Here is a 9523-nt window from a genome sequence, read left to right as displayed (position 1 = left end):
AGAGCCAGGGTGGAAGGTGTCTCTCGGAGGCGCACGACGTGGTCACGCTGCCAAGATGTCAAGGGAAAGGAGGACGGAAGAGTGTCCACTGGATGAAATGCCAGGGGGGTCCCTTGTGGCTTCAGTGAGAGCAATTTCAGGAACAGTATGGGAAGCCACAGGGCAGGGCCGAGGAGCCAGTGGGAGGGGAAGCAGCTTTCAGGAAACATGGTTGCTAAGAAGAGAGAGAAACAGGGATAACTGAGGAAACGGTAGGTGCAGGGCTCTCAGGACCCCTTCACAAATGAAAAATTGTGGAGGACCCCAAGAGCTTTTGTTTATGTGGGATATAGTTATTAACATTTACTGTAGTAGTGTGGTGGCTCACGCCTGTAATCCCAGCACTTTGGGAGGCCAAAGGCAGGCAGATCACTTGAGGTCAGGAGTTCAAGATCAGCCTGAACAACATGGTGAAACCCCGTCTCTACTAAAAAATACAAAAGTAAGCCAGGGGTGGTGGTGGGCACCTGTAGTACCAGCTACTTGGGAGACTGAGGCAGGGGAATCACTTGAACCTGGGAGGCGGAGGTTACAGTGAGCCAAGATCGTGCCACTGCACTCCAGCCTGGGCAACAGAGCAAGACTCCATCTAAAAAAAAAAAAAGTTTTCTGATTGTTTCTTTTCCTCTTTAGTTGGGAGAGACTTGAGCAGGGTGATGTTTGGGTGCCCAACCTTAGGCCTCAGCATTAGGGAATTTCAGAGTTAGCAGGGGCTACAGAATCATCCCATCCGTGCCTCTAGGACATCCTCCTGGAGAGCCAGGAGTCGCTGGGAAGGATCAGCCCATTCATTGCTTTTTATTGAGCCTACAACAGCCCAGGCCCCTTGGCCTCCCACTGCTGTGGGCAGCAGACAAACACAACCACTCTTGCACCTGGCCTGGGAAGGGTAACGGGAGCTCAGGGACGGGCAAGGCTGGCTGGCTCTGGGGGCCTCAGAGAAGCAGTAGAAATCCAGCAGGTAGAAGGGGCATTCCGGCAAAGGAGAAAGGGCCACGCTGAGTGGCTGATGCTCTGGGGCACTGGGGAGGAGGCAGGAAGCTGCTCTGGGGTCGGATGGTAGAGGAAGTGTTAGAGGACAAATGTAGAGGACATTCTCTTGTAGGGAAGTTGACTTCTGTAGTGATGTTTATGTTTTTTTCACGTTTTCCTTCCCACCGAAGGGTCTCTTGTTTGTTTTGTTCTTTTTCTTTGTTTTGTCTGCTTTAAGGTAGACTCGTGTGTTGTTCAGGCCCGGAGGCTTGTGCTTGTAGCCAGAGAAAGATGGGTTGCCGTGCACAAGACGTGGCGGGAGGCTGCTGAGATGTTCCAGGCAGGTGCTGGTGAGGCCTGGAGGAAAGGCAGGAGCTGGGACGGTGGTGGATCTGCCTCCTGGCAGCCCGCTGGAAATTGAAGCAAGCAGGAGGGAGGAGATTGAGGATCCCAGGATTTTGCCAAGAGGGTGGGGTCTCTCATCAGCAGGGAACAGGGACCGTGCAGGAGGATGTGGCCCTCGTGTACCTTTCTAGGGCTGGTGGGGGTCTCTCCAGGTTGTCCCCCACTGGGCTACAGGAAGGACCGCATTCCTCTGAGGGCTGTCATGCCCTTGAAGAAGGAAATGTTAGTTGGAGAAGCAGAAGGTGTGGGAAGAAGGACCACAAATGGGTGAGACTCTCCCGTTCCCCAGGCCTGGATCTGAAGAGGTGTCGGATGCTCCAGGGCCAAGGCCAGGAGAGGGGAGGCAGTGATCACAGGGCGTGTCCCAGATGGCCGGAGTGTGAGCAGAGGGCCCCGCCGCTCCGTGAGGGTAGGGCGACCGTGGATCCCGGCATGGCCAGGTCAGCCCTAGTTTATTCTGTTGTTCTGCAGTAATTATGACTTTGACTCTCAAAAGTGTCCCAGTTTGGACACTAAATTACATGGTGGCTGTAGAGAACTGGGACACAGCAGGGTCACTTTATTAATGGAGCTGGTGGCTGTTAGACGGGCTTGGCCAAAGCCTGCAGGAGCCTGTCCTCTACCCTTCACCGCCAGCCCAGCGACTGGGGCCCCGCTCAGGGCACAAAGCCCGGGGTGGTGGCCAGGGAGGACCGCTGTCCTCTATCCTTCCTCTTGCTGCCTGTGGAGAGTCCCCTGCAGCCCTGTCCTTCCTCCTCAGCTTGCCCTGGCCTCACCCTTGCCCCAGGCATTTCTTTGGGCATGAGGAGAGCTCGATACACCCTGAAGGTTCAACCAGGTCCTCAGCCTTTCCTGGTGGCACCATCTTTACCCCAGGGAACTCAATTTTCTGTACCCCGCCCCGCCCCCCAGCCCTAGCTGAGCCTTCCTGCCTCTCCTCCCTGCCTGGGACTGCGCTATGCACTCCTGGCTCTCACCCCCTGTGCCTCTGTTCCTCCGCCTGGCACTGCTGTCCCCATTTTGGCTCCATCCTGGCTCCTGCCCCTCGCCAGGCCTCTGCCCAGACCATCCGCTCCCCAGGAAGCTTCAGCCCTGGGGTGCCCATGCCCACAAGCCCACCCCAGCCCTGACACCTCCCAGCCGAGCCAGGAACCTGGGTCCAGGCTCCCTCCTCAACCCTCAAAAGTTCTGCCCATCTCACCTGCCCTGAGAATTTACAGTACCTGCCCTACTTCCACCACTGTCACCCCACTCTTTCCAAATGCATCTACCATCCTGTTCTGTGCCCTGTATATTCATTTTCCACATAATTTAAAATGCAGGTCTGGCCAGGCCCCCTCCACATGGACAACCTGGGTCCTGCTCTCCCCAGACCCCAGCCACCTGCGACCCCTCCTGCCTCATGCTACCTGTGGCCACTCAGCCTTTGCTCCTGCTGCTGTCCCAACTGAGACGTCCTTCTAACCACCTTGCCCACCCTCTCTAACCCCTCAGCACCTGCCCTGGCTTCACGCTGCCGCCTCCCAGCCACCTGGTACCCTCCACAGTGCCGCCCCTGCCGCTTCTGCCCAGATCTGTTCTGTGCCCAGCCCGTATTATTGGCTTGATCTACTTGCAGGTCTGTCCTCACCAACTCGAACACCCCCGAGGGCAGGAACGGTTTACCTCAGCATAGAGCACAGTTCCAGGGCCCCAGGAGGAGCTCAGAGGACCTGTGGGAAATGTGGTTCCTATGGGCAATGACTCCCTGAATGCAACGTCACGTGTCACCTTGGAGGGAAAGACCCGATAAAAACCTTAATCATATTCAAGGGTAAGTGCCAGCCTGCCTCCCCAGGCTATTATTCAATCTGAAGGATTATGTGCAAGGTGCAGGAATGTGGGGCTGGAAGCCACATGGGCAAGGGCAGACCAGCCAGGCATGGCGGCCCTGGCGGGTACCTGATTGCGGCAGCGCAGACCACGCTGCTGGCCCCCACCTCCATCTTGGCTGGGTTCGTTTCTTTCTTCCTTGATCTGTCTGTGAGAGGCCAGAGCCCCAAATGCATACCAGGGGAAGGGGCTGCCTCTTGCTAGTTCCCCCACCTGGGGTGCTAAGCTAGAGGGGCATTTGCGTCTTTCATGGAGAGGCGTCCTCACACCCACCATCTCTCTCCTGTCCCGACAGGAAAGGAGCTTGGCTTTTCCTGGGCACAGCCTAAAGGTGTTGGTGACCTGGGTAGGAAGGGGACTCGGGTGAGTAACGTACCCACCTGTGGCTTCCCCCAGCCAGTCATGTCCAGCCAGGCACAGCCCCTCATGGGGCCCAGTCATGTCCTGTGCCAGGCAAAGAGGGTGGCAGGAGAAGGGGAGGGGCTCTGGCAGGAGGGACGGGGAGTCCATGGGTGGTGAAAGCTGATGACAGGCTGCTCACATGGGATGCCTTCCATAGGAGCAGGCCCGTGCCTATGGGGTTTCCAGAGGGAGACCCGGTTCCTTCTCGCAGGCCACCTGCAGCCGTACAGTGTGATGTGCACTGACAGATGGGGGCTGGTGGGGCAGAAACCTGGGACATCCCTGCCACAGACAAGGACCTTCTCACCTTGGGGCTTGTACCCTTCTCCATTTCCTCATCCTAAAAATCTCATCCCTACCAGCTCTACCCTAGCTAATTTGTCACTCAGGCTCCAGGGCTCAGCTGAGATGTCACCTCCTCTAGGAAGCCTTCCCTGAACCTTCCCTACCCCTGGCCACCTAGGTCTGGCTTTGGGGCCCTGCCATGCTTCTCTGCCACTCGTGCTGTTTCTCTTGCAGCTTCTATTGCACCATGTCCTCATTGATTCTTCTTCATTCTGTGAGCCCAAGAGGGCAGGGACCAGGGTCATGTATCCCAGCAGGGCCTGCACACAGGAGGTACCCAGGTCGTGTTGGTTGGCTGAAAGCCCTGTCACCCAGCAAGAGGCAGGCAGTGATGAGGGGACCTCAGAGGGGTGCTCTGGACTGTTACCTCAGAAGAGGAACTATGCAGAGTGGGGCGGGCTGGCTGGGGATGCAGCCGAGGGAGGAGGCTGACCTCCCATGGCCACCCCGCACCTCCACGTGCACCAGGGCCTGCCCCCGGGTCAGGGCACTGGACTGCTGTTTAGATGCAAAGAAAGAGTCCTGGGCTGGGAGTCTGGAGGTTCCAGTCTCTGTTTTCAGCAGTGTGTTTTAGTCAAGGCACTTTTACTCTCTCTGGACTTCTGTCTCCTCAAATGCAAAATGAAGAGCTGGACCGGAAACTTGTTCCATCCAGTTCCGATATCTCCTCTTTTGCACGAAGGACGTGGGCTTGGAGTCAGAGGAACTGGGTTCAAGAGCTGGGGCTCCATTTACCAGCTGTAAGTCCTTGGCCAGGTTACTTAATCTCCCAAAGCTGCAATTTTCTCACCTGTAGAGCGGGACTGACAACCATTAGCTACCTCTCAGATTCTTGGGATTAGATATGCTTTCGGGTGAAAACGCTCCATACACTTTAAGGCACTATGTGACTGCTGGTTATTATTGTGGTTATTTTTTCTTTTCTATTTAATTAATTAACTAATTATTATTTACTTAGCAACAGGGTCTCCCTATGTTGCCTAGGCTAGCCTCAAAACCCTGGGCTCAAATGATCTTCCCATCTTGGCCTTCCAAAATACTGGGTTTATAGGCAGGAGCCACCCACCCAGCCTGGTTGTTATTGCTCTTGATAGCATTATTTTTCACCAATACCTAATTAGTTATTTGATGATCTCTCATCTCACTAGAGCTAAGCTCCAGGAAGGCAGGAGCTGGCATGTTCCTGTTTTGTTTTGGTTTGGTTTTGGTTTTTTGTTTTGTTTTATTTTGTTTTGTTTTTTTGAGACGGAGTCTCTCTGTTGCCCAGGCAGGCTGAAGTGCAGTGACACAACCTCGGCTCACTGCAAACTCCGCCTCCTGGGTTCAAGCGATTCTCCTGCCTCAGCCTCCCAAGTAGCTGGGATTACAGGTGCCTGCCACCATGCCCAGCTACTTTTTGTATTTGTAGTAGAGACGGGGTTTCACCACGTTGGCCACGCTGATCTCAAACTCCTGGACTCAGGTGATCCGCCCGCCTCAGTCTCCCAAAGTGCTGGGATGACAGGTGTGAGCCATTGCACCTGGCCTCCTGTTGTATTACAGGCGTAAGCTACTACACCTGGCCTCCTGTTGTATTACAGGCGTGAGCCATTGCACCTGGCCTGTTGTATTACAGGTGTAAGCTACTACACCTGGCCTCCTGTTGTATTACAGGCGTGAGCCATTGCACCTGGCCTCCTGTTGTATTACAGGCGTAAGCTACTACACCTGGCCTCCTGTTGTATTATAGGCGTGGGCCACTGCGCCCGGCCTCCTGTTGTATTACAGGCGTGAGCCACTGCGCCCGGCCTCCTGTTGTATTCTTGGTGGCCAGCTCGAAGCCTGGCTTATCTTAGGTCCTTGAAAGAATTTTGCTCAATAAATAAATGGCTAAATGAGTTGAATGGAATGAATACACGAATGAATGAACTCCACTTACTTAGCAGGGCAAATAAGATTGACTGGGCTGGAGGGAGAGAGGGAAGCGTGGGAGGAGGCAGGGAGCAGAAATGCCTCCTGGGCTGCCCAGGCTGTGCTGCGTTGGTAGAGGCAGGAGGGAAATAGGGAAAAAAACAACTAAGGGCAGTGAGGCAAGGCCACTTCCCAATTCTGCCTGGGCGAGGTGCCTTGCAGGGGCCCCTGCGTCTGAGCCCTCTCTCTGGACATGCTCTCCTCTGCTTTTCACACCCCCTGCCAGGTCAGCCAGCTGAGGAGAGGGCGGAGGAAGGAGGGCTGGCTGCAGCCAGGACATTCTGGTTTGTTTACCAACAGCACAATCCTCCTGGGCCATGACACAGTCAGCAGCATCTGACCCAGTTAAATATATCTCCTCTACCGGCCTGGACCACACAGCCAGCCCCTGCAGGCCACGTAGACCAGGGACCACCCGCTCATCCTTCTGGCTTGGCGCTGGGCCTCCTCCTGACCCCAGAGCCTTGCGTCCCCAGGGAGCAAATGGCTGATCCGGGTCTGAAATAAACTGCAGTCTCTAGTTGAACTCATGTAGATAGTTTCATCTTGGACAGAATCGGAGGATTTAAGGGGGAAAACTCTATTTGTCCAGCAGTAAACAATAAAATAGCTCATCTCCCTTGGACAGCATATTTGCAGTCATTATGAATGTTTATGAAGAGTGTCTGCTAATGTTAAGAAACATTTTAGTCTCTTTACATAACTCTCTATTAATGTTATTACTCTAGTGTTAAGTGGTACAAAAAGCATACAAAATTAGATACATAACGTGAGTATAATCCTGTTTTTTAAAAAGCATATAAATATGTCTGGAAGGAATCGCAAGAAACTGTCAACGGAGTTTGCCTCCCAGGAGGAGAACTGGGCTCTAGGGGATGAGATGGGAGAGACTTCTTCTTTTTATGCCCTTTTGTATGCTTTTAATTTTCAACTGTGCAAGTTTATTATGTATTCATAAGCAGATAAGTAAAAAAATAAAATAAAATACAGATCTGACAAAGAAAACGCTTTTATGCACAAAAAGAGAGGGGCCAGAAATAACACGCAGAGGTAGAAAGAGTACTCATGTGGGTGATGGGCGGTGAAGAGAGGCTCCCTTCTCTACTGAGAGAAAAGCTGGCCTTATGCCCAGATAAACCAAAACGTCCGCCTTACAAACCGGTGCAAGTGATTATCAAAGCTCAGCATCCGAGGCGTAACAAAGACATACCTGCCTTAAAATATTTCCCCATGGCACCTGAAATTGCAGCCTTTGGAGTCGTTCCTTAGTCTGAGATACAGCTTCTCCAAAGTCTCCTTGCAAACATTCAGGGGCAGCGGGTGTTACCATGTTATTTTTATGTTTAGTTTTATATTATTTTTTGAGATGGAGTCTTGCTCTCTGGCCCAGGCTGGAGTGCAGTGGCATGATCTCAGCTCATTGCAATCTCTGCCTCTTGGGTTCAAGCTATTCTCCTGCCTGAGCCTCCTGAGCACCTGGGATTACAGGCGCTTGATGCCACGCCCGGCCAATTTTTTGTATTTTTAGTAGAGACTGGATTTCGCCATTTTGGGCAGGCTGGTCTCGAACTCCTGACCTCAGGTGATCAGCCCACCTTGGCCTCCCAAAGTGCTGGGGTTACAGGCATGAGCCCGCGCCTGGCCATGTTATTTTATCACATGGACTGAAATGAAATAGGGAGACACACTGTGAGAAAGTTTTCATTGGGACTGGGCATGGTGTCTTGCTCCTGTAATCCCAGCACTTTGGGAGGCCAAGGTAGGAGGATCACTTGAGCCTGTGAGTTTGAGACCAGTTTGGGCAATATAGTGAGACCTTAGCTCTACAAAAAAAAATTCTTTTTTAAAAAGAAAGTTTTGATTCATTTCTTGTTTTTGAGTTTATTCTTAATTTCCCATACAAATATAAACTTTCTCCTAATAGCACTGATTATAAAATAGCACATGATCAAGTAGCAAATTTGGAAAATACAGAATGTTATAAAGAATTTAAAAATCAGGCTTGGTGGCTCACGCCTATAATTCGTGTACTTTGGGAGGCAGAGGTAGGAGGATGACTTGAGTCCAGGAGTTCAAGACCAGCTTGGGCAACATGGCAAAACCCTGTCTCTAAATAAATTAAAATCAGCTGGGCATGGTGGCATACATCTGTGGTCCCAGTTACTTAGGTGTCTGAGGTGAGAGGATCACTTGAGCCTGCGAGGTTGAGGCTGCAGTGAGCCAAGATTGTGCCACTGTACTCCAGCCTAGGTGACAGAGTGAAATCCTCTCTCTCAAAAAAAAAGAAAAGAAAAGAATTTAAAAATCGAACCATGTACATCACATCCCGGAGGGAGCAGAGAGCCTGGCACATTCCAAGAGAAAAAAGGAAAAAAAAAATGATGTGAGCTAGATAGCAGTGTTGCAGGCTAAACTTGCAAGGCCTGAGGACCCCATTAGCTCTGCAGCCTTTGTTGAGCCCAGCAGGAAACCACTAAGGACTTGGAAGCAGAACAGGGACAGAAGTGTTTTTTGTTTGTTTACATGCGGGATCTGCTATTGTTGTCCAGGCTGGTCCTGAACTCCTGGCCTCAAGCAATGCTCCCACCTCAGCCCCCAAAGTAGCTGGGATTACAGGGATGAGCCACTGTGCCTGGCTCAGTGACAGGGTTTTAAAAGAACACTTGAGCTGGGCCAGGCACAGTGGCTCACACCTGTAGTTCCAGCATTTTGAGAGGCTGAGGCAGGAGGGTCACTTGAACCCACAAGTTCAAGATCAGCCTGGGCAACATAGTGAGATCCTATCTCTACAAAAAAAAGTTTTTTAATTAGCTAGGTATGATGGTGCACCCTTGTAGTTCCAGCTACTCAAGAGGCTAAGGTAGGAGGATCTCTTGAGCCCAGGAGGTCAAGGTTACAGTGAGTTGTGATCATGTCACTGCACTTCAGCCTGGGTGACAGGGTGACACCCCTGTCTCAAAATAAAAGACAACACTTGAGCTGTAGATTGGATCACAATAAGAGGTATCCATTATGCTTGGAGAAATTTAAAAATGAGATAAAAGGTATCCTGGAATAGACTGTTCATATGTACTGGAAATAGAAAGGAATATGAGAAGTAGGATATGCTAGAAATGTAGAAATAAAATGACAATAAAAAAAAGAACATAGAAATCATTCATAATTCCACCATCCAGGAAAGTTGACTTCCTTGTAGTGCTCCCTCTTTGTGTCCTACTTTTCTCCTAAGAGTATATTCTGAGCATTTTCCCATGATATCAAATATTCTTGAGAATATGATGTTTAATGGCCACCTAATCATTCTATCATATAGATATGCAAACATTTATTTGACCAGTCCTGTGTTGTGAGGCATTCGGGTTGTCTCAAGTTTTTGCTAGGTTCAATTATGCTGTCATGGACTTTTCGTCCAAGTTGGATGTAACAGAAAACCTAGTTCAAACAAGCATGAAGCAAACAGGAGTCAGTGGTGAAACTCAGCAGTGAAGAGGAAAGAAGCTTTGGGCAAGGCTCAGTCAGGGATCCTGCTCCATTTCCC

The sequence above is a fragment of the Mandrillus leucophaeus genome, unplaced genomic scaffold, assembly GCF_000951045.1.
Source record: "Mandrillus leucophaeus isolate KB7577 unplaced genomic scaffold, Mleu.le_1.0 Scaffold35, whole genome shotgun sequence".
NCBI classification, from domain to species: domain Eukaryota; kingdom Metazoa; phylum Chordata; class Mammalia; order Primates; family Cercopithecidae; genus Mandrillus; species Mandrillus leucophaeus.
Note: the sequence above shows the minus strand (reverse complement) of the source record.